Source organism: Perca flavescens, chromosome 10 (assembly GCF_004354835.1).
Source record: "Perca flavescens isolate YP-PL-M2 chromosome 10, PFLA_1.0, whole genome shotgun sequence".
Taxonomy (NCBI): domain Eukaryota; kingdom Metazoa; phylum Chordata; class Actinopteri; order Perciformes; family Percidae; genus Perca; species Perca flavescens.
The window spans coordinates 11197373-11223518 of record NC_041340.1 but is presented as its reverse complement, the minus strand read 5'-3'; the positions used below and the strand labels follow the sequence as shown (position 1 = coordinate 11223518).

The window sequence follows — 26146 nt, the reverse complement described above, 5'->3', positions numbered from 1 at the left end:
TCTCTTCTTCATTACACATGATTTTTAAGTCTTTATTTTTTTTCCATGCATGTTTGCTTTGGTTGACTCGTCTGTGTGAGTTTTTGGATATAGTTAGCCAGGTTAGGTTGGTGGGGCCATTATACAGTAACCAAGCCTGTGTAGTACTCCAGACAATGGAGCACTGCTTTTGTCTGAGTTTTTATGCTGTGTGTGTGTGTGTGTGTGTGTGTGTGTGTGTGTGTGTGTGTGTGTGTGTGTGTGTGTGTGTGTGTGTGTGTGTGACCACAATTGTTTTACTTGTGTGTTCCTGTATGATTATGAATGAGGCATTTGTTAAAGAAGATGCTTTTGTTTGTGTGTAGGACATTGCGTCAGTGTAGTATAAAATGTGAAGTCTGTCTGTGTCTGTGTCTGTGTACGTGTGTTTGTGTGTGTGTGTCTCTCAAATTTGATGTTTCCATAAAAGACACATTGTTGTCTTGTCTTCCCTTTTTCCTCCAAAATTATTTTCCAACTTTGCATCCAGAAAGCTGAGCCAGTTGTCACAATGTCTGGGTGTGTATATGTCCATGTGTTTGTCTCAGTTTTACATGTGTGGCGGCTGTAGTCTGTGACCCTGTGGACTCTGACAACCTTCCTGCTCAAATTCAGTTGTGTTTCTTTCTATACTGGGACTCAAATAGCTGCTTCCCTCAACTCCTATAAACAAAATACCTGGAGGGAAGACAGTGTGTCAGTGCACATTTACACATGCAAGTCGGTTTGCGCTGCAGTGTCTACACACCCCTCTGTGTGTGCATCATTCCATGTGATTGTCTACATGCCATCTTGTGTGTGTGTGTGTGTGTGTGTGTGTGTGTGTGTGTGTGCGTGTGTGTGTGTGTGTTATCAGGTTCCAGCATTCATGAGAGTCTGACTAGAGCTTCTCTCTCTGCCCATCGTTGGCACTTCAAAGACTACCTCAAGTAAAATGCTCCGATACGGATATTACCAGCCGATATTTTCTGTATTTTAAATATTGTGAACATTTTTGTATCAACATGGGAAGCACTGCATGACATCAGCGATTACCATTAAAGTTGATTATTTTCTTGCACTCTTGCAACGGTTTGATAGTTTTTATTTTTTTAAGATTATTTTTTGGCCATTTTTGGCCTTTATTTCTGAAAGGACAGCTTAGATTTGAAAGGGGAGAGAGAGGGGCAATGACATGCAGCAAAGGGCTGTAGGTCGGAGTTGAAACCGTGGCCGCTGCGTCGAGGACTAAGCCTCTTTATATGAGCGTGCGCTCAACCAGGTGAGCTAATTAACAACAAGCCTATATTGGTTTTCTTCTTACAGATGTAGCAATATCTACAATATTATAGATATTATTGTTGCTTAAACTACATTAATGAAACAACCCTGAAAGTACATTATCTGTTTCTGTTCATTTTGCATTGCAATTGTAGTTGCACAAATACATGTTTTGTTTTAGTGGGTACACTAAATAAGCATATTGGCAGTAAATGATGTGCTTCATTGTCCAGTAATTATTATTGGTATGTGATCCAAATCTGTATCGGTCTTGACCTGAACTTCAAAGGCGAGCTGGCATACGGAGGGCAGCACAGCAGGGGGCTGGGGGGAGGGTGGCAGCAGCTGCCGCTGAGGTCATCCAGGCAGACAGCTGCTGCCTCCCTCTCTCTCCCTCCCTCTTTCGCTCACACTCATTCACCGTCCCTTTCATTCACTTTCATATATGCACAGGCACATATATGCTTCAGAAACAAGCAGCAAAGCAAGATTTTGTCATTTAAGTTTGTCTGTTGTGTATTAGATGTAAGTGTACAGTAGGCTGCTTATATGTACCTCCAACAGTATAGGTGTAGATAACAAAACAATCTCACCTTAAAGTCCGTCTGCTCTGGAGAGTCCAATCGTTTTACACAATGTTTCAGAGCATATGGAGTTTGCCCGGTGTCAATTGTAAGATTTGAGATGTTTACATTTTTCTGAGACCTTTTAGGAATTCTTGTCAATGAACTCAACTTTATGGCCAACATGCATGAGAAGTCCTTAAACTCTGCAGTTCCATGAAAACTGGTACAACTCCACCTGCTGAGGAAGATTCTCTGATTATGATCCACAATCTTCACCACTACAGCAAACACATAGACACTGATGTGACATTGTGCTAGTATGTTTCCAAGGCCACTTAAAAGTCTTTGAAAGTCAATATAAAAGTACTTAGGGAAACATTTTCAGTAAATAACTCTTAATGGTAATTTAATTTACGTACAATCTTAGAAAACTTTAGAGCTTTTATTTTGACCTTGACACAAATTCTGGTTAAAAATGCCCTCAGAAAACTGAATTGATTATAAATATTTTATTAAGACAAGCACCTAAAACCTTAACATATCATCGCGTTAGGTTCCAAGCAAACTGGGAAATTTCCACCAACAAGTTCACGTGCTGTACAAGAATAAGAGGCTACATCACTACATTCCTGCAGATTACACAAATGGTACCCAGAGATACTTTGTGCTCCCCCAGGTTAAACTTCAAAGATGACCCCTCCCTGTAATCCAAGTCAGGAATCATGCCACAGCATCTCCTTAGAGAGGCAGTTAGCACGGATAGCAGTGCTAGTAGTTTTGTTTTCTGTTGCTCTGTTCAGTGTGTCTCTCTGCTGCTTTGCTTTGCCTCCTCCCATCTCTCCTCCTCCCTGCTTTCATGTCCTCTCCTCTCCTGTGTGGCCCTGCGGTAATTATTCTATGACCGCTCTGCTTCACAGTAATGAGCCCACACCTGCGTCTTATTGTCTTTCCCTCTCAATTTCGAACCCAAAGTATATTTAACACCTTTTTCCTATTAACACTCAATCTCGGCCCTCATTCCTCCTTCCTCAGTCGGTCGGCTCATTTTTCTCTGACCGCATTTTTAATTTGTATCAATATTTTCACAGTTTCCTATTTTCCCCGTACCTAATAGCATTTAATTACCGTAAAACATCCACTGTACCGCTGCCCAGTGGTTGGAAGTGATAGAGAGGCGCTTTTGTGTTGGCAGGCTTTTGTTGGCGGGGGAAATTAGAATATTCCTTAAAATGTCTGTTCTTTTATTGTGTGTAGGTTGGCAAATGTTTGCATGACTAAATAGTGTGTGTTTGTTTGTGTGTGTGTGTGTGTGTGTGTGTGTGTTTATCTGAGGGGTTGTGTATGTATGCGTTGGTGTGCACAGATTTATGGGACCACCAGTAAAGTGAAACTGGAAAAGATGTTTTTTTTTTTTTTTTCAACAAACCTCAGTGTCCTTCAAAAATCGGAACGCAAGGAGAGCTCTCATTTCTTCCTCCCACTCTCTCTCTTGATCTCGCTTCTCTGTCTCTGCTGTCTGTCTTTTGTAGTTGCTTGTATGACATTTTAAAATTGTTTCCCTACTCCCAGAAGAATGAATGATAGAAAATTTATAGTTCAAACCAGATGTGATGACAATGGGAGCGTGTCTGAAGCAGAGTTGGGAAGTCGTGCGTAAGAAAGAAGGAAGGAAGCGGTTTGGAGTCGTGTGTGTGTGTGTGCGCATGCCGGAGTGTGTTTTTAGTGCATATGAACGTCAAAATTGCGGTTTGGAGTTTTAATGAAAATGTTCATCAACATGCTTTTGTCTGAATGTGTGTGTGTGTGTGTGTGTGTGTGTGTGCGCAAGCAGGTCCATTCATAAGTGACTGGTGTGATGATTTGTGGTGATTTAAGAGCTCAGTCATAGCAGCTGACATCTGGTCATAATTGGAGAACAAAGAGAAAAAGAGAGGCAGAGAAATATCAAACGTAGACATACTGTATGTTTCAATGAATAAGCTTATACATGATTTATGCTTGTCAAGCTGCAGTTACATAATGAATGGTAAAATTTGAAAAATCTATGCGTGAGATGAAACGTGACAAATATAAAATGATTCTGTTCTACATTTTCTCAAAAATGCTCTGCAGTTTTATGGCAGGATTAGTCCACTAATTCTGCTAAACTCAACTAAACTCAATTATCACTTAACACAGACTGATGTGTGACTTCACACAGCTCAGGCGTGTATGTCATGACAATTCAATGTGATGTTGCATGCAGACTAAATGATTTCAAATTGTTTCTTTAGTCTGCTTTTACAGCCAGTTCTTTGAAAGCAAATCACGCTCTTTCATTCAAGTTTATTCTCTCTCCATTTAACTGCATTGCATGTGTGAGACTGCAGCTGTCTTCCGGGCCCAAAAACGAACACATACAGATCACACAGATCAGGTTGCAGACCAACATCATCTCTCTATCCCTCAGTTCCTCCATCCTGATACCTCCTCTGTTTTTGTGTTCTCACATTACGTAGTTTTTAATTTAGATATCTGGTGCCTCGTCTGGAGAGGATGTAGAGGTGGCCAAGGTTTGCAGCCTAATTGGTATGAGTCATACACACACATAGAAATGTATGAGTGTGTGTAATTGCACAGTCCTTAAAAACAATCTCAAATAACCCAGTCTCTCCCTCACACACACACACACGCACACACACACACACACCTACACACACAAAACACAGCAGGGCAGCTGTGCCTGTCTTGCTGTATTTTTTCTGAATGTGTGTGTGTGTGTGTGTGTGTGTGTGTGTGTGTTTTGGTTTTTACTGCCAGATTCTTCTGCTCAGGTTACACACACAGCACTTTCTCACTAATGGCAGAAAAATGCATAGAGTGAACCTGGAGCTGCAGTTCGCTGGTTTGCAGGAAGCACTCAGTTGGTGTTCAGTTGAGGGGTTGAGGCCTCACCACGGATTTCTTTTTTTTTTTTTTTTTTTTTTGGGGGGGGTCTCAATTATGATGTACAGAACATGCAAGAAAGAAATCATCAAGTGCTTTAGCCCCCCTCCTCTTGAACTATACTTTTGCCTTTCCTAGCCTTGAATCCAATCCCAAGTAGAAGTTTCTCCCTTTGCTTCTTTTTGCTGCCTGCAAAAAAATACTAAAGGTGAATTGACAGCCTCCTCACCTTTGTTTTATTCTTACATACAATAAATCTTAAATAAATAATTTGTAAGGAGTAATCAAACAATATTAATAATACTGATAAGAAAGTAAATGCAGAAGCTCGTTTGTTGTTGTTGTTTTGCCTTTATTCAACAACTGACAGTATAGACCAGTGGCTCCCAAACTCTTCTACTGCTCCAACAGTTATGCTTAACAATTTAGTAACAGTAATTTATTTGTTCTTTTATTTCTTTTTTTGTTGTGAGACATTGTTAAAAATATATAATAGAAAAATAAATGAACAATTCTCGCAGCACCATAGACCTGTCCTTAAGGCACCTACTTTGGGAATCACTGGTATAACCTGACAGGAAACATGGGGAGAGCAACAAAGTAAACTAGTAAACTAGGGACATTGTGATTACTTTGATATGCATCTGAGATCAGTAGCACTCCGAGATGCCTCAAAATACCAGATTTGCGAGTGAGTTCAAATGCTTCTGTTTGAATCTCGCTATCACATCCGTCTCATGCTGCTCTGCATCCCATCTGTTTAGTTCATGTTGGACCTTCTGTTGTAACAACATGCCGCCCTTACAGAAAGGTAGACTAAGCTGCTCCTCCGGAAATCAGGGTGGCACTGTGGAGAACTGAGATGTAAACATGCTGGTGTGTGTGTGTGTGTGTGTGTGTGTGTGTGTGTGTTCATGCTCATATGAGAGCATGGGGGAGGGGGTTGTGGAGTTACAAACAGGGAAGAAAGGATAGAGTCGAGTTTCAAAAGCTGTTTTCCGCCTTCTTGTTGAGTCCAGTTGAGACAAACACACAAAGATGTATGTGTATTGTGCATATACATATTGACAGGACAGGAAGACATTCAGATATTTTTCCATGCGCTCACACACATCTCAGACAGATGTGAACAAAATAACACACTCCTTAGAGGCCCTAGCCTCCATTTCACGGCTGTCTGTCCCACATCCTCTCGTTCTGCCTCGTTTCACTTCCAGCAAAGAGGCGCAAAGAAGATGGACAGGACGGAGACAGAGAGAAAGAAAAGAATAAAGCTTCTGTTTTTTCCTGGCTTCAGTCTGAAGACATTGAGTCTGGAGAACAAAAAAGAATCACGATGGAAGTTTTGGAAAGTCCATGTCCTAACAGGTTAAGACGTCATGCTTAAATCCAAAAACACTGTAGGGATCAAAAGAGGTGTATCTTCGGTATCTATAGAAACGCAAACTTCATAAAGAGACCAAAGAAAGGAAACACTTAAAGTTATAGTATCTCCGTATTGATTAATCGATATGTGCACTGTAAAAACACTTGAGCATTTAGCATAAAAAACGATAAAATATCGAGCATGTCAATGGAACCAAACTTTAAGAGGAAGCAATTTGTTAATAGTTTCACTGCCACCTGTTGCCTTCCTCCTTGTCAATTTCTCTCTAAGAGTTGTCTCTCTTTGACCTCCATCCTATCTACTTCAGCTCTCTTTCTTCATCTTCTTCTTCGTCTTCTTCTTCTTCTCTCTTACAACCCCCTGTGGTCGTATTTGTCCTGCTCCTCCAGCTGATAGAATATGTCTTTTCTTCTTTCAACTCCTCATTCTTCCCCCTTCTGTTTGCCTTCATGCTCCATTTACATTTGTGTGTGTGTGTGTGTGTGTGTGTGTGTGTGTGTGTGTGTGTGTGTGTGTGTGTGTGTGTGTGTGTGTGTGTGTGTGTGTGTGTGTGTGTGTGTGTGTGTGTGTGTGACTGAGTAAGTGAGTATGGCTTGCATCTACGGATTGTATGCCAAGTCAAGCTCCCATAGACCCCTAATGGGCCCTAAATACCCTCTGCTAGCTTTAACTTCAATTCTCCATACGAGATGCCATCTGTCAGTCAGCGGGTCTTTTTCTCCAGGACCCGAGCAGTGAGTCATTTTGAATGAGAAATCCACCCTGAACTAAGTTTGTAAGTTTGCTATTGTCTCTCACTGAAGCTTGAAATCTCTTCAGTTCAGCTTCCCGAATTACATTCCTTCTCTCAAATGTTCCAGCTCTGATGCTACATGGGCGCTGAGTCAGGTTACTGTAAACACAACATATTTACCAGGAAAAAATTTACACGTCTGCCTCTACTTTTTCCCACTTATTTTTATTTCAATTTGAAGGATTAAAAAAGTTAAATGCATCGATTGTTGGTTTTAACAAGAAGATGTCTTCCAATTCTTGCTTTTAGTTGTGTCCTCTACACATCCCCTTTGTCCTGCTAACTACCCCTTACACTGTCTCTCCTTTGTAGATTCTGTTTTAGGGTGGAATTTGCCTTTAACCTCATCTGCTAGCCGTTCTAAAAATCTGAAGGAAACTTGCTTTCACTCTGTGTTTCCACATCAATTCTCCCATAGTTAATATAAGGTGTAACTTTACTTCCCTGTGTGTGTTTTGGCATAACGGGCATCCTCTGAGTACAAAATTTAAGTATGATAAGTAACAACAGCAGAATTTAACATGGGTCATTTGGTGCACTGTTACTCATATCATGAAGTACACTCTGTCCCCAAATCTGAGTTAAACTACGTGAAACTGAATATTTGAGGATGTGGGCTGCTTTAAAGTATCTCAGTTCCTCAGTTTGTTTAATATAATTGAGACCAAACTCCTCAGTGTGAATCCAACAGTAACAAAAGATGGGCAAAGTGGGGAGGGAAAGAGAAGGGGATGAGGAGAATACAGTAGTGATATTGAGAGAAAGTGTGCAGAAAAGAGCGGGTGATTGTAGAATTAGATAAGTTGCACTGCACCTATAGAACATATAGATATTCAAAAATAATGACAAATGCTGATCAGTTACCAGTTGGGCTGGATATTGAACCCTTAATACTTTTTTGGTAGAAACTGAAATGTCTCAATAACACACGTATCCAAAACTGTACTGAAAGCTTACATCAAGATTCTGGTCAGATAGTTCCTGATTTGAACCAAACTTGTTTCATAAGCCAAAGTGACGTCTTAAAAATGATCTAGTAACCTAAACAAAACTTTTTAAGAATCATATGAACTAAAGAGAAGAAGCAAAAGCTTGGCATTTGTATCACATTTGGTGCTTGTGCTTAATTAATGACAAAAACTGTTAATCAATTACTAGGGCTGGGTATCGTTAAAAAAAATGTGATACCGGTACCAATGCCAATACCATGACTTTGATACTGGTTCCTGAACGATACTTTTTTCGATACCAATTTTATAAAATCCATTTCAACGAAAAGAAATTACAACGTTAAGGCACAAATCCTTTATTTATTTTTCAGCTGCTACTACGTGAGACTACTAGAGTTTTTCCTTCATGCCTCTATGACGTTTAACGTTAGACAGCCAATGACAAACATTATGAGATCTTGGTGGAAGCATGCTGTATGCTTATTGGCTCACTGACGCTGATGAGATTTACTCCTTAGGTATTGAAATTTGGCATTGAATGAAGAGGCATTTTTCAATACTCGATACTAAGGAGGATATTCGGTCGGTGCCTAAAAAGTATTGAATTTGGTACCCAGCCCTATCAATTACCAACATTCTGAAGAACTAATCCATTCAGCGCAGTGAAGAAGCATCTGAGTGTGTAAACATTAGACGTGACCAAGCAGGGAGAGCTCAGACATGTGAAAGGCATCAACAAATCCTCTCAAGGAGATACTCACTGCTCTTAGAGTGGTGCTTATAGGAGATGTGTCCTGCACCCCCCCCCACTTAACAACCACCCACCGCCAACCCAGAACCCCACCCCATCTACAACTGAAAGGAAACGAGGTGTTTCAGCATCCTTGGCTGCATAACTCCCGGCCCCTCACACGCAACAACGACTCTGCATTCTCCAAGCAGAAGGGTTAACCTCTCCAAAACCTCATCAGTGCACACAAATACACGCACACTGCAAAAATGATTGGGAGGAGGAAGAGGTGGAGACAGGAGGAAAGAAGAAAGGAGAAGAGGGATTAAAAAAGAAGAGGGAGAGGCAGGGTGTACGACAGATGGAGGAACACGGTCAAAACTTAAAAATACTCAAATCACTAAGAGGAACAGTTATATACATTCTGTATATCAAGTCAATTTTTAGGCCAATATTAATACTTGAAAGGTAAATACATGTCTGATATACCATATATTGGTGATTAATAGATTTTGCAACATAAACGAACAAACTTAAACAACATTTTTGATAAAGATCCCTTAAATTCAGATATTACTGTAGAGAATTGTGACCAAGAAAGATACTAGGCAGTATATTTTATGGTTAAAAAATACTAAAACTTCTCACTTATTCGCTGACACATGTAGCAATGCGATATTTCTGTGATAAATGAAATTGGGCGATAATGCCATACAGACAAAAAGATAGATGAGGAGAAAGATTCAGCAAATATTAGGAGGAAGGAGGGAAAGGAGTGCGAATGGGTGAGTGCGGGTATTCGTGTCTGATCAGAGCAGTTAGCAGGGGAGCTGTGTACTTCTGAATAGACAGCTTAGTGGCCATTATGTGGTCTGGAGGATTTGTCCTGTTCACTATTGTTACCCTCAGGAGGTAGCAGCGCACACACACACACACACACACACTAATGCAGACCACATAAACACACAATCTCTTCCTATTTCTTACTTTGATTTTTTTTCTCATTTCATACTCTTACTTTATTACTTGATGTCTCTGTCACATACAAAGGCAGATGCACCCAAGAGTTAAACACCAAAAACACACACTCTGTGCCCCCAGCCACCCCCCACCCTGTAACTCAATAAGAGGCCAGTCTATTGACAGACCTGCTTGTTCGCTGAAGGAGTCTTTTCTCATTAGGGCTGGGATTTTGTCGCTGGCCCTGCATGCTCCATTGTCCCACTCAGAGCGGGTTATTAGGCCTTCCCGCTGTAACAACCCCCCTGCTGAATAGACCTGAGAGGAGTGGAGAGCCTGCGAAGGGCAGAACAGGGTCTGGCAATTAGCAAGGACATGTTTGAAGAGAGGAGGGAGAGGAAAGAATGGAAGAATCAAGGAGAAAGAGAGAGCGGACCTGCGCTACAAAAAGGCTTCTTTTGAAGTTTTACAAACTTTTGTCTTCTTTTTGCTGCTTCGCTCTTGCGCCGTCATCAAAGCCAAAGACTGGTTCTTCAACACGCAATATCCCTCCTCCTCTTCCCTCTCCCTACTTTCTTTTCTCTCCTGTTCTTCTCTCTCATTCGTTACTTTTCTCCCAGAGAGTGCATTTGTGCCAGCACTGAAAAGCCCTGTATCTTCTGCAGCCGCTTTGATGTCTTAATGAAGACGTGAAGAGCGAATTATGCTCAGAGACGCTCTTCAGATTCCAGCAGTTACATCTGGCTTTTCCAATCTCACCTCACTGACAACAAGCAGGCTGGATGCAACGGAAAAAAAACGCTTGCATTCAGAGCGACAAAAAAAAGCAGCAGGCATGGAAAAACAAGTTCCAAAAAGGTTTATCACAGTTTCAGCTATGTATCCCAAAGCCAGTGTTTTATCTAGATTTGATAAAACCTTGTTGCCTATTCAAGGTTTTCTTGTCATGTGGCTGTAGAAGCCGGGTAGACTAAACTGTGTTTTTTTTTTGTTTTTTTTTAAAGCTTCCACCGTGCAATATCTTAGCGCCAGGAAGTTTGATAAAATGCTTTTATCACTTGCATTTTTAAACATTTAACATAGCTGAGGTGAAAAAAACAAACAGATAAAAAACTACTGATTACAGAAAATGACTGCCGACTGAAATATCAAATAAAAATATATGTAATTTGAAACAACAACAATGTCACTGTAAAACAAGAAAGGAGCAAGGAACAGACTGGTTTTGTTCGGAGCCATCAGGTGTGCGTGTCTGCATGTACTTACTTGCATAATGTTGCTGCATTCCACTGCATTATATTTCACATAAAAGCATGCACAATATGTTTTCGCTGTGCTCTCTGGACAAGGGTTGTGTGTGTGTGTGTTTGTGTGTGTGTGTGTGTGTGTGTGTGTGTAGTTTTCACCTCATGGTTCTTAGGCAAACACAGCAAGGGTTCTGCGGCGCCTCTGCTATCAGCCTGGAGTTTGATCAGTGTGACAGCATGCTGAAAACTGATACACATACATTCTCACACTCTCTGTGGCTATGGCCATAATCTCTTCTCTACATTCCTCTGTTCTCACTCTATTTTGCATTTGTATGTATGTGTGAATACTACATTTTTAAATTTACTGTAAAGATCTTTTTTTTTCAGGCCTAAATTTTCTAATATTGGTTTAACCCCGTGACGCCTGAATTTATTCACAATTATATAAAAAAATGTATTATGTGTGTTTCTGGCTCCAAGTTGATGCTAAATTAAGTTGAGATTGTTAATTTGTCTATAGCATATAGAATAGATATACATTTAGGTATGATGCAAATTAGCGACAACAGGCATTCATGGTAAATTTCTTTACAAAATGGTAAAATTAATAAAACACATTTTCCCATCTCAGATATGTAGATTTTATTCATGTCACAAAGTAATTGACAAATAAATGAATCTTGACGACAGCAAGAAACAAAACACTCTCCTACTCCCTAAAATTGACAGTAGTCTTTTTAGGGTTAGGGGTTAGGGTTAGGGGTCAGGGTTAGGGTTAATTTCGCTTCCGTGAACCGGATGTAGTTCCCACTCCGACCGGTTTTACGAGAAACCAGTGCGTGCAAAAGGTTCCTAGGTATGTATCGAATGTAAACAAACCGGCATTGGGGTAATACACACGCTATCTCGCCTGCAGTCGGAATGGAAGGGGTTTGATGCAAATTAGCGACAGTTGGCGTTAAGGGGTTAATTCTGTGCACATCCCTTTGTGGCTCATTCTGTATCAATCACGCTAAATTCAACACCTTTTAAATTTCTTTTAAACTCCAGAGCTATTACAAGGATATCTATGCTTTCATTTAAGGCTAACATCCTTAGACAATTTCTCTGTATGCAAGCATTGTTTTGATGGGGATTCAGTGCTCTTCGTGCCAACATTGGTTGGATTTAAGCCGCCGTGACGAGCCAAGTGTGTCCTTTTCGGTTCTCTGCTGTAACTCTACTTGGCCCGAAGACCAAAGCTCTCACAACAAGTGGAAATAGAAGTAAGAAAAAAGCAAGGGAAAGCAGAGGATGTGTAGATGCTGTCAGACATTCAGTCATTAAACGATGAGAACAAGCCGCAGAGTTAAGCCACTGTCAGCCCACGCAGACCCTTCTCCTACTTCACTACTACTGGTTTTCTGCTTCTATCCATCTGAGACTGTGAGCATGTGGTATCTTAAATGCTACTGTGTGTCTATAAAAAGTGTCTTTCTTTGTGTATCCAAAAGGGATTTGAAAGGGTTTTCTAAGCCTAAAGTGGATGAAATTACCATGACCTGTAGATGACTTTGAGCTAAAGAGATTTTTACATGACAGTGCACATGCACACTTATGATGGACATACTGCAGACTGCAGCCTGATGCACTGTGTATCTAAGTTTTAACCAGTTTCAGAGTCTAAACTTGGCACACAGGCACATAGGCACATGCGCTCCTACACTACCAAAGACCAAACATATGCAAGCATCTGCCCTGCTGAAACGTTCTCTAGAAAAACACAGATTATTGGAGGTGAATAAGCAGCAAGAGAGCATCCCACTGGGTACACATAAAAAAAGTTGCATTATTAGTAATCCACAACAGCTCTGAGTTACACAAATGAGAGTAGAACAAAGCAGGCATCAGGGTGAGTCATGTTGAAATGTCACCCAGCGGCACATCGTGATGAGCGGGTGAGTTTTACATTGTTGTAAATAGTTGTTCATCAAAGACAGCCTGTCAGCATGAAGCCTCACACAGCAGTGTGCCAGAATCTTTGAAGTTGAACAAGACAACCCCATATTCTCAACACATACACGTACACAAGGGCATGTAAACACTCGTCAGCATGCATGCAGATCTATGCAGAACAAATTATACATACAAGTATGTGCAAAGGAAACAAGCTCATGCACGCACTTGTGCACATGCATATGACACACCCACACTTAAAACGACCATATTATGCTCATTTTCAGGTTCATAATTGTATTTTGAGGTTGAACCAGAATAGGTTTACATGGTTTAATTTTCAAACCATATTTTTGTTGTACTGCACATTGCGGCAGCTCCTCTTTTCACCCTGTGTGTTCAGGTCTCTGTTTAAGCTACAGAGTGAGACATCTCACTTCTGTACCATCTTTGTTGGCAGTCGCACATGCGTAGTAGCTAGGTAAGGATCACATCAGCTAGCTATCTATTTCTTTAACTTCGGTCAGTTGCAAGGCAGGATTAGCCGGGAGACTTCTTCTAAACGAGGGCGCACTTCCAACTTTGTGTGGAATACCTGCAGAACAGGGACATGTAAGTAGTTCTTTTGTAGATTATGGTGAACTTGAGTGTGTTATAGCAGTGTTTTGCTATTGAGAACGAGGTAGCATGCTAGGTTAACCATCTCGTCTTGGCTACTGACGTAGAAAGCCCTGCAGGTTTTGAACAGCTCACCCGGACACTGAAGACAGGTTACATTCAGAAACCAGTATCTCACTCAAAACAGCATGGATGTTTTTTTTTTCAAGTTTGTATACATGTGGAAGCACCAGAGACACAAAATAACACCCTAAATCCCAGAAAAAGTGTTTGTTTTTTTCAAAATATGGGCACTTTAAGAGGTCCAGTAGTTAGTCGCTTTAAAGTGTGACTTTTTGTTTAAAGCCTCTCTGACATTCCGTCAGGGATCACGGTTAAAGCAGCGGTAGGCAGACATGGGCCACTTAGAAGCCACTAATAATTTATAATATGTAGATTATTTATTTTCCTGGTAATACTGGGTGGGTGGAGTTAACTGCATCAATGTGCTTCAAGAGAGGCTGTTATATTTTGAGAAATATATAATGTAATTTCAGTTACTCTGATTATTCCAATACTTACAAGTCAACATACCAGCATATATTTGCTCTGCAACATAAAATGTATTCACTTAATTGCCAGTATGTACAAAACACTTTACTCTTTAAAGAGCATTAGCATTAGTATGTGTTTTTTTGTTTTGTATTGTACTGCAAATCTTACCTAATTGGATTGACTTTGTCTGTGTGTAGTAACGTATGTGCGCTACAGAACTTATTGTGAAATAGTTTACCTGTCAAATGCTTTTTAGCAAGTATTTATTTGTTGTTTTATAGTGGATAAATAATCTTGGTTATCGAATTATACCTCAGATAAGAAAGGAATCTGACTGTAGAAGCATTTAATGATTAAATCATGAATGAACAGTCAGTAATACCAGTGGATGAGTCTTATGGGAATAGTGAAGTGAGGTTGAGATTTAGGATGGGAAGTTTGTACACGTTTGTAGGAAACCAAAAGTCGAAATGTTCTTTTCAGTCTCCTCCATCTCATGTGGCCCTACAGCAGTTGTGGTCGTACCTCCAACCCAAGTTGTTAAAAATGAATTCAGGGATGTAAGATGAGAAAGAAGTCAATAGGGGAGAAAACTACTAAAGTACTAAGGAGTAGATATTTAACTGGAGTATAATTTAATACAGGGAAGAGCAGGGTGGGCGAGGGAGAGAGTGATTGAGAGTTCAAAGTCCTGAGCCGAGGCTGGCGGTGTGCGTTTCAAAGGCGGCGCGTGGCGATGGATGTGAGAGATTCGTTAATTCAGCAAGTAAAGCGCGGCCTTGATGTTTACTAGAGTTACACAGGCAGCAGCTGGAGGAGCGCACGCACCCACATATACATGCATATACACGCACACAGGCACCATTACAGTATACACACAAATGCACTTGGATGCACATAAATGCAGGCAGATGCACTAATACACACTTAAGCACTCAATAATAAATAAACATTGCATACACATGTTCACATGCATGGAGACACATGCTCATTCGCATAAACACACTTAATGACACAAAAACATTCAATAATATAGAAACCAACAAAGGCAGAAAAATGCACATGCATAGATTACACAGATGCCTACTTCATGTACAAATACATACACTTGCATTCAGGAACAAAGACACATTTATACAACTATTGCTTTCTTTATTCTCAATTACAGCCAGGGGTCTTTGACTATTATTGTCTTGTTTTTGACCAAACATCTGCTTTTTAAGATAAAAGGGCAGTTTATCAAGTGCAGTAGACCATCACACAGGGGAAAGGTTTTGCTGATGGGGACATCATCTATATTTGGGATATGACAGTAGTTTTTATAAGCCAGGATGGTTTGAGGTTGGTGCAAATTGCTAAATATATCTGACCTGGTGCCTTTTAAACAGTCCTTGCTCCTTCTGCATCCCCTCTGGACATAACACATACTGGCAGTTGAAATTCTCTAGAGGAGCAGATCCCACACTTATGGGCTTGTAATGCCTTAAAACAAAGCAAGGGGTGACTTTTTGCAACAGGTTGCATTTGTCTACAATTATGTTTAGAGGCCTTTAAAAAGTCCAATATTAAAATATATAAGTTCATAATAATATAAGTCCAATGCTTTGAGTAATATCCTGAAACTGACATAAGTCAGCACAAATACTTGGTGTTGCTTATGGTGTAAAAAGAGGTTTTTCCGGGAGAATGAGTTAATACGTTTACATTTTTAAAATAGAGAGTTACTGATGACAGTGGCCACAGGTTTAACCCACACTAAAAATGCAACATTGTTTTTAGGGAACATTGGCTAATGCACACCTTGTAGACAGGTGTGTAGGAGAAATGAAGTCATGCAAAAGAAGGTAGTGAACGCCTGCACACTGTCAGCACTGAGTGTGCTGAAAAGTACAAGGTTTTGGTTGCAGACATTTCATCTTTTCATATTAGTTTGAATTCTATTATGTAATACAGATCTTGAGATTCCTTGCTTGTCTCATTTTATGTGACTCTGTGACTTAATATTTAATGAGTAAACTGTGTATACTGCAAAAACACACACTGTTTCCACTTCTGTGATCTCAGAGCCCCCCTGTGAGCAGCGGACATGAAGTAATTCAGTAATTCCACTGAATCATTTCTGTCCTTGAAGGGATCTCCTCTGTCACGTTAATCTGCTGAGGTGGAGTGTCAAGGCTTCAGGCTGCAGCTGTATGTTTGCCAGATTCCTGCGTGGCGTCCATATCGTCTCCATTTTAGGCAAATCTCAGTCTGTGTTCCACACTTGACCCTGCAGCTCCATCAATGAAGTGTGAACAGTGATGTAAAACAGCTATGGAAAAATAGACACACACACACACACAAACACTGCACATGTAGGGATTAATGCACTGTCACAGGCACACATGCATATGCTACTGTAGGAACGAGAAGAAGAAAGATAAAATTATTATTATTCTGTGGCTTAACAAAACTAAATGAACTTATCCAGATGCTTTTGTTGTACAAACACAAACGCACACAGACATTATTTTAACCCACACACAGAAAACCGAAAACCTGATCCCTAACTGTATGTTTTCAGAACTCATAAACCCAATCACTGTGTGACGTTTATGAGCGAGTGTGTGGAACCACTTGTGCCTCGTGTCTGTATGTTATTTCATCGCTCTGTTGATATATTACGCTCTGACACAGTCCATTTTCAGCATTGGAGGAGGCCGGAGTGTTTCGTGTATTTTTTCACTGTTGGTTTTCTCAACATTTTTTATGTCATAACCAAACCCAGTCTTTGTTGTTAACCTAAACCTGACCGCCAAGGGTAAATGGCCCGTGCCTGGCCATAGCGTCTGAAAATATACCAGAGCTGAATTTAGGAGTAACTCTGCTGGAAAAATGATCTGGTCATATTAACGCGTCATTAAAATGTGGCATGTTAATCACATATTGTGTATTTGGATAATATCAGAATGAGATTGAATGGGGGAGGAGTTTTGCTTTGTCAGCTGGAAGCAACACAGTTGAACTCTTTTCCTTCTCCTCACTGCTACAGCAGTGCAATAGTTGCAAAAATATTTACTGACATTCTTGGAGTCATAATCATTATATAATGTGACTTTATTGATCCCTAGTGGAAAACTGTCCTTTCTTTTGCCTCCTTGCAGGGAGGTCAGAGGGGCCAGGGTCAGCAGTAGGAAAGCATAGGGATTCAGTTTCTTACTCAAGGATACCTGAAGGAAAATCCATCCTGAAACACTTTCCGAGAGTTAAAAAAGAAAAGCTATATGTATAGTACGTTTCTTTTTTCTCCTGTGGATAACTGGCCAGATGTAGACATTTGATGTTTCCCGCAGCTACAGTGATGTTTGATTGCTCAGAATCTGTTAGCTACCTAAAGGTATAAAGGTTAGTCTTCTCAACATTTAGACTATTTCAGTGTCTTCTGCCCTCAACATGCTGTAGGTGGACAGCTTTACAGCAAGTTAAATACTTTTCCAGTAAAGGTTGAAGACAAGGAGTTGGCATTTGTAGTTTTGAAACTGTGAAAATAGTATATAGAATATAAATCACAACTAATTCAATAATAGTGAATATGATTTAGAAAAAAGATGAGATACCATAAACAAGAGTTAGACCAAAGGTATTTTACAATTGAATTACAGTAACAGGAAACTGGACTCGCAAAAGTATAGACTTACTATAGACTGTAGGAAAAAAGTATCACCAGAGCAAGGGGAAGCTAGCTAGCTATTTCCCCAGTGGTTCCCCAAACCTTTACTGTCCAGCCACCATAATTTAAAAAGTAAGACCTTGTACAACACAATAGTGTTCATGTCAGTGTCATCATGAATGTAAAGTGATGTAGTCCCTTTCCTGGTTCCTGGTTAAAGAAACACCCGAGCCACTTAGAGGGTTGTAGGCAGGATAAAGAGTGTCTGATTGATAATTTTTGACTGACATGACAGCTCCTTGAAACCACAAAAGTGTGATCTTATGCTGTTGTTCATCTTGAGTCAGTCTGGAGAGCACTAACTAGGCACTGCAAAGTATAATGTGAATTAACATAGAAAAGGACAGTGTGAGAGCAGTACAATATAATACAGCTGTACAGTGGATTTCTAAAAGTTGCAGTGCCGAGGGGTCTGGAACTATTTTCAGCCTGTAGGGGTGGTAGATTTTACTTCCTGGAACATAATTGTATTGCTTGCAGTTTTAGCCAACTCTGCTCTCTGGCTTAAATGAGTTACCTGGAAGCGTTAGCTTATTTAGTTTTTTTTAAGAGGAACTGGGAACTTTGGGGGCTTTGCTGTTCTCAATGGCATTTTTTTATCTTATTCAACACTTTGACGACTGCCTGACCTTCATCTGAAGCCAGTGGTACCCTCCAGAAAAAAAACTTTACAGTTAACATTGTTGAGGAGTGAAACACAAGAACACCAGATGTTTTGAGCTGTGATCACGTTAATATTTACTACTTTTGCCATAAAAACGCCTGTTTTATATACAAGGACAGTGTGTGCGTGTGGTTTGTAGCTTCCTGATTGAACACGAATAGTCGCCTGCTCTCGATCTTTAGCTACACTAAAGGGTAAGCACCCTAGAAAAAGAGAGAAATGTGTAAAACAGAGAAAACTGACTTAGTGACTGACACGAAAACGTACATATAATGATGGTAATGTATAAATTAGTAACACAGGAGTGAGTCAATCCACATGGGGTTTGTAAAATATTTTAAATGTAAAGCTATTGTATCTGTAGGTATGATATCTGGTAGGTCTTTTCTGGGTACAAAATTAAGTTTCACTGCGGACAAACAGACGGAAAGATGCTATTTGATGGTCATGAAGACATTTCCTTTTAAAGAAAAATAGCATTAGAAGTGAGGTGGTTACAGTAGTTTACCCCAATAATTGATCACCATATTCTACCAATCTAGTCTGGGACATAAAGATCATTTTTTTGTCCATTGGATATAATGATTTTCTGGAATGAGACAATTTGTAACACACTGAAAAGGTAAAAATGTGCGCCAAGAGGCATTGTTGCACTCATGGAAAACGTATGTTCCAAGGAAGCCACTGCAAAACTTGAGAGACTTTGTGGTGAGCACAATGTTAGTGGTTGGATGGGTCAATAAAGCAATTTGGCACAATAGATTCTTGTATGCTTAGACTAAAAACATCTTTTCTGAGTGACTGACAGCTGGACAGACAGACTCAGACATGCTGCTGCCTGGTTGTGAGACATGGCCAAGGGCAAAGTGAAGCTAACAGGCCTGACACAAACCAAATACACACACACACACACATACACACACACACACACAAACACTGAAGGTTAACCCAAGAGTAAAAAAAACAGAACCTCTGCTCCTCCAAGTAAAGACGCTACATTAATTTTTCCCTGAAATGTGTGTATGTGTGAGTGGAAACTGCTTTTTTCATGACCATACAGTCAAACTCTTCCCTCATGCAGGCACTCATACCTCTCTCACACACACACACACACACACACACACGATACATACACGCACACACACATGCATACATGCACGCACGCGCACGCACGCACGCACACACACACACACACACACACACACAAACACAGGTGGCTGTAATTAGTGTGTTGAGCCCATTCATGGCACAATATCAAACTGCGGAAATACAGAGCTCTGCTTAGAGTTAGACACACACACTTATACACACACAGAGCTACATATTCATGCTTTAACTCTTTATTTCTCTTGTTTGCTCTCTAACGTGATGCTGGCATACAAAAGGTTTCCCCTTAAACTGTTTTTGTTTAGTCTGCATGTGAGGCTGAGCTCTGTTTGACTTAACTGTAGAAACTTACACACTTAGTGTTTACTTCTGCAGCGAGAGAACACAGACAGAGAATGTGGAGAGCAAGGGATTATTATCAGATAAGCCTGAAATGTCTCGAATCTGACTAAGAATATACAGGGTTGGTTTTTGCTGCAGCGGTAAGCAGAATTTACACAGCCGGACCAGCTGGGCACAAGGTTATAAAAGCTATAATAATGCTGCTTCCGGAAAAGCTTGCAGCTCTGAGTGGTCAGCTCTTCGTATTGATGACCAGGCATGTTTTTCTGTGTGCCCCATTTTAACTTTTTTACATTTTCAGACTGGAATTATTTAAAGACAAAAGAATGAATTACATGAATATTGTTTAATTTGGCAAAGTTAATCAAGGTGTTGGTCGGGGGTTTTACCCCGGTGAAGTCCTTGATGGATTGCTTCACTTACTGTAAAACTTGAGAGCTTGCATCCTCCCTCTTTTATTTGATTCTATTGTATTGTGCTTTTGTCCTCCACCTGTACCCAACTGATGTTAGATGTGCAGGGCATTCACTCATTTTGTATTGGTTTTACCATGTCACCAGTAGACATGTGCATTTTCTTTAAACTGTTTCGTACATCCACGTGCTGCACTCATCCGCTCAAGTAATTTTCAGGTATTGGTGAAGTCACGTCCTTCATTCAAAAATGTCTGTCCAGTTTGATGTGTTGTATGTTTCTTGTTGACCTATTAGTTTTGATATATTTGATTAGTTGCTGTAGATATTATCCTTTGTCTAGAAAGTTATTTTTTGGTCTAATTGTCTGATTGTTTGGCCATGGGACGGGGAAGAACTACTTTGAATCGACGGACTTCCATTAACTTTAGTCAGTAATCCAAACCATTTTTTAATTGCAAACTAAGCTGCAGGGAATTGCAATAAGATTTAAGACCTTTAGTGCTTCTTATGCAATCCTGTTAGGGCTTGGAACAAACTCTGGTTCTGTCTAACAGCAGAAAGCTCCACAGTTACTCTCACTGCAACCTAATTCAATTGACTTGAACACTGCACATTTTATTCCACTTAAAAAAGTTTAAGGACAGATATTGATCTTTGAGGAAAGCCTTTTTGGATCTTGTGACTTTGGAAAAACTGAAACTGGCAACTTGGCAAGTTCCAAGACTTCACATCAAGTGCGCTACTGATCAGAATTGTGAGCCGTAGTTACAGCTCCCTCTTTAAAAACCTGTTAAAAGGCCAATTTTAGTCAGTACTCATTGAAGTGATTATAGTACATTAACCATTCTTGGGTAACAAAAGCTGAATGTTGAATATTTGGTTTTCAAAAAGCATTTGACTTTTAACGTAACTGAGGATTCAGCCATATGAACCTCCACAACCTTTTTCTCTCTTTCTTTAGTGCTTTACCTAAACCTGAAAAGGGAGGAATGAGATTTACGTAGTAACACACACACACACACACACACACACACACACATTCTGAGCCTTCTTACTGTAAACCTGCCTTCACTCTGAAATTCTTGCCAGCAGAAAACCTTGGTAAATCAACCACATACCAAGATTACTGTATGAAATAGTTTATGTGTAAATGTGCATGTGTCTGTGTGTGTGTGTGTGTGTGTGTGTTTGTGTGAGATTGGCTCACACACATAGGTTTGTACCAAATAGGTCAGAAAGCTGGAAGCAATTCCCTGCCGAAAATCGACGTGTGTTCATCATATTTCAGAGATCCTGAGCCCAGAATGGCAAAACGTGTAATCACATTTGTAAATAGCATCGTAAAGTTGCACTCGTAAAAGGTTTTGTTGTTGTCTTGGCCGGGTCCAAGGGGGCCGAGGGAAGAAGGGGGAGATGGTGAAAATTTGGAGCCGGAAACCCTGTTGTGTGTGTGTGTGTGTGTGTGTGTGTGTGTGTGTGTGTGTGTGTGCGTGCGTGCGTGCGTGTGTGTGTGTGTGTGTGTGTGTGTGTGTGTGTGTGTAATAATGAGGGGTAATGAGATCAAATGTTCCAGTCAGAAATGTCATCACCCCAAACACACGTCACCATTGTGATGACTGCCCACTAAATACTCTGGGTGTACGCACGCACACACACACACACACACACACACACACACACACACACACAAGCTGTTAATCTGTCATGTAAGCCAATGTTGTTGCTCATTGAGAGTAGCAGTTAACTGTAGTGTACGATTGTCTGTTCTGCGGTTACAGTTAATAAATCTCACTCTGCACCGTCGCCTTTTTCTCTCCAACTCTATCTTTTCATCTCTCTCCTGCTGCCTCTTGACCTCCTCTAAAAGTCATTCAGTTCCCGTCTTTTTCCCTCTCTTTCTCCGTCGCAGCCCCTTTCAATGTCTCTCTCTCATGCTGTTAATGGAGGACTATGTAGCAGCCCAGGTTATAATGATTTCCATAAGGCTACACAGCCTCTCCACAGGTTAAATCACAGTGACGTGTGTGTGTGTGTGTGTGTGTGTGTGTGTGTGTGTGTGTGTGTGTGTGTGTGTGTACAACAGATCTGTAGTACACGTGTGCAGACGTGGATGCTTGTGTGGACTAACACATATCTCGTCGTTTTCTCTTAAGAATACAGCAACTTTAAGTTAAAAAAAAGTTAAAAACACAATAATATTAGGTTTTTAATAGTCTTGCATTGCCAGACCTATCTCCACAGCACTTCAGAGGAAGGTCTTGCTAGTCCACACAACAACTGGGTAGGAGAAAAAAGTGCTCTGGTTTATTGGTATTTCTTTAAACCAATCACAACCTTCTTATGCAAAATAGTCACGGGAAGGAACTTGTCTTAGTCATGTGCGCGTAGGGAGGCAAGCTCTGGAATTAAAATGGCTGTTGAGTGTGTGCAAATAATAAAAAAAAAAAGATAAACATAATTTGATTGTCGGTTCTAGTTTGGAAGATGTTTCCCGAATTGACCGGTGTTTAGAATGCCAACACAAAGAAAGTGGAAGGTGGAAGGACATCCAGCCCAAAATGCGGCCCAAAACCTCCTGGCGGCGATATAGACTAGGGTTTCAACTAAGGATTTTCTTTTCATTATCAATACATTTTTAGACAATGCTAATGTCCAAGAAGACTTAAAACATTATATATTGTGAAGAAAAATTATATATTATCAATTGATTAATCATTTAGTCTAAAATGTGTTAAAACAATGCTTTGAAAAGTGTTTTGATGTCTCCACACTGCTTTTTTTGTAGAATCTACAGTCCAGAACCTTAAGATATTACATTTTTATATAAAACAGAGAGAAGCCGCTAACTTTGGGCATTTTTGCTCGATATATGATCAAAGTTGTTGCAGATTCAATCAGCCGGTCACCTTTTTGATTAATCATCTAATCATTTCAACCCTAAATAACATTATCCGAAAGCACAATAGTTCATTCTTCACCCTAGAAAAAGTAGTTTGAGAAAACAATCCCAAGTCGAGGTCCACTCACTGGGCCTCATTCACCAATATCTTCCTAAGTTTTCTCTTAAATATGTTCTTAAGAAGGTTTCTAAGAAAAGTTTACGCCGGATTCATGACGTGTTCTTTGCAGATTTGTTCGCACCTGTGTTCTTAGGTTTGATGAATCCCACGTCTTCGTAACTGAAAGCGCGTGCCAGTTGTTCCTAATTAGCATAAGAAAACACCCCAAAAATTCCCATATAAGGACATGACACTTCCTGTGCACCTCCTGGGAGACAGGTTGTCGGAGCTTGTCGGAGCCGCGGTGGAGGAAGTACTGAATCTCAGTACTTAAATAAAAGTACAAATAACCAGAGACATATTTACTTTAGTAAAAGTAGAAGGTGTCCACAACCACAAACAAGGCCTGGCTTTTAAGAAAAGTTCCTATCCTAACCATGAAACGGAAATATGTTGTTAGAATCGGAATGCGGTTGGTTTTATTCATGGATGTATTTCATTTTCTTTAACCATGCAAGTAAGCAAATAAAGTGTGTGAAGCAGTGCAAATGGGGAGATGTGAAGAGGTCCAGCCAAATAAATAAGATATGAACGCATCTTACACAGCCTGGCGGAGGAGTAAACGACGCTGTGGAGAGAAATAGATATAGCAACTATGATTTAAAAACGGTGATAATAAAAAAAAAAAACATTTTCATTTTCACTTTTACCGGGGCTGTATTACCGAGGGTCAGTGGTGCTGCGCCCAGGCTCTGGAGCACCGGGCGTATCTACGGCAACCAAACTTTACTGGTGAGGCAAACGTGTGACGGTCAGGAAGACGTTTTGGCAGGGGGGAAACTGATCAGAAAATGTAACTGAACATTGTAGAAATGTAGTGGAGTAGAAAGTATAGATAATTGCTGCAAAATGTAACAAAGTAAAAGTCAAAAGTAGGCTATGCACTATTGATTCTACTTAAGTAAAGTACAGCAGATACGTGAAAAATGTACTTAAGTACAGTTACGAAGAATTTGTACTTTGTTAGATTCTACCACTGCATATCGGCCCTATAAATAGCGATCAATCACCAAATAACGCAGGATTTAATCAGTTTAATTGCTGATGTAAATTGCAGTGTTAGTGTCTTTTTTGAATAATATGATTTTTTATCAACAAATGATCAGAAATACATTACAGTACAATACTATCATTGTAAACGACTGTAGAATTAAATAAAATGCAGTAAGCAATCATTTGGAGCAAATTGTCATCACTCAAATGTGCGTAAGAGTGCTTTTTAGGTGTTGGAGATTTTGTTCTTAGCTAAGAACAAATCCAAGTTAAGAAAACATTAGTGAATGCCAGAATCTTCGTAAAAAAGTGCGTAAGAAGGGTTTAAGAACACATTTCTTCGTAAGAACGGTTGGTGAATGAGGCCCACTGTTTTTTTCCGGAGCTTTCAGCTGTATCACACAGTCTTCATCAGGTAGGAATATGCACAGTTATCATGGAGAAAGACAGAGCCACCTCTATGATAACAGAGAAACTTCATCTATTAAAGGAGATAGTTTGATAAGATTGAAAGTTTCAGAAAAAAAACTACTTAATTTGACCTTGAGTGTGTTTTGGTATGCTATATTAATTGATGAAATATTACCCTTATTGTTAATAAATGTTCTGTATTATGTCCCTGAACTCCGGGTTAGTTCACTGAAATATCATTGACAAAAACTTTTATTCATTTCTTTTTTTGTGAATTCTAAAAAAAAATGTATGTCTGTTTTACACTGTACTATCTGGTGGTTTGGCTCCTTAAACACCTACTGTCCACAGAGGATTAAATTAGCTGCTAAAGGTTCCACAGAAAATCTACAGTATTACCGTTTGGATCTGGGTCCAAACCACGTTAATCTAACCATTTATTGCAATAACACTGTGTGTAATGTTGCAACTTTCGGCAACTGAATTCAAATAAATGTCCCTAAAAGTGACTGTGGCTGGAGATAAAAATATGTTTGGAACATGGAGTTTAATGCAGCATGTGTGTCAGACAAACAGCCGACAAACAAAACCCCTCCAGTATAAAAGAAATGTTAAATCTCTTGTGTTATTCCAACAGCAGCAATAATGGGCTTATAACACAAGATACATGTGGTTTCATTGTTTCCGGAGTATCATTGAACTGATGGAGTTATAATGACAGTGTTTTAGCAGGGGGTTAGTGCAATGACAGGCCAACAAACTGCTGAAGGACGAATGGTGTTTTTTTTTTTTGCTGATTGTTACATTAGACGGGTTGGGGAGAAGGATAGTAGGATCGTTGCAAAACTGTATTAAAGAAGGGGGTTCTAAAGTTCATCTGTCTGACACCCATATACAACATTTATTTTCTTATCCTGCTGCCCAGGCTCTTCTGAAATAGTAGTCCAACAATCTCTGTGGTACACCTACCAGAGGTCACTTGTTAAACAGATTATGAGGTCCTCGGACAGCTTGGTTTTCTTGTAGACCAAACTAACTTTAAAAACTTTTATGTACAGGTAAAAACAACATTATTTTAGTGAAGATTAGTTTAGATAGAGATAGACATTCCCTTTTTAAAGATGCATCGGTAAATCAACTCTGATTATTATATTGTATTATTATATAAACAAGTAAAAGAATACAACCTTTGCTTAAAGTGCTTACAGCTTACAGATGTTTGTATCTTTACAACTTGCTCTAGAAGTGATGAAAGGATTATGGATGAGAAGTCCTTAAAGTGTTCAGAAAAAATAGATATGATAGAAAGCTTCAGCTACTAAATGGACCTTGTGGTGGGATTGTTTTCAAAACTGCTGATCCCAGAATCAAGAATGAACTATGAACCTCAGTGAAATAATAAAGTTTACTGTACGATAACTTGCCTGGAAAAATTACCCTATTTAAGCAGTTTATCAGGTTCAAATTAGAGCCAAATTGGAATCTATGTGAAGATTTAAGATAATTTTATGGTATTTCT

General features: G+C 39.8%; 1 protein-coding gene across 2 annotated transcripts in view; it reads left to right on the top strand.

The window, feature by feature from the left end:
• The window catches only part of fgfrl1a (fibroblast growth factor receptor like 1a), a 70676-nt gene that overhangs the window by 30087 nt on the left and 14443 nt on the right, over positions 1-26146 (top strand). The gene's annotated exons all lie outside the window — the stretch shown is intronic.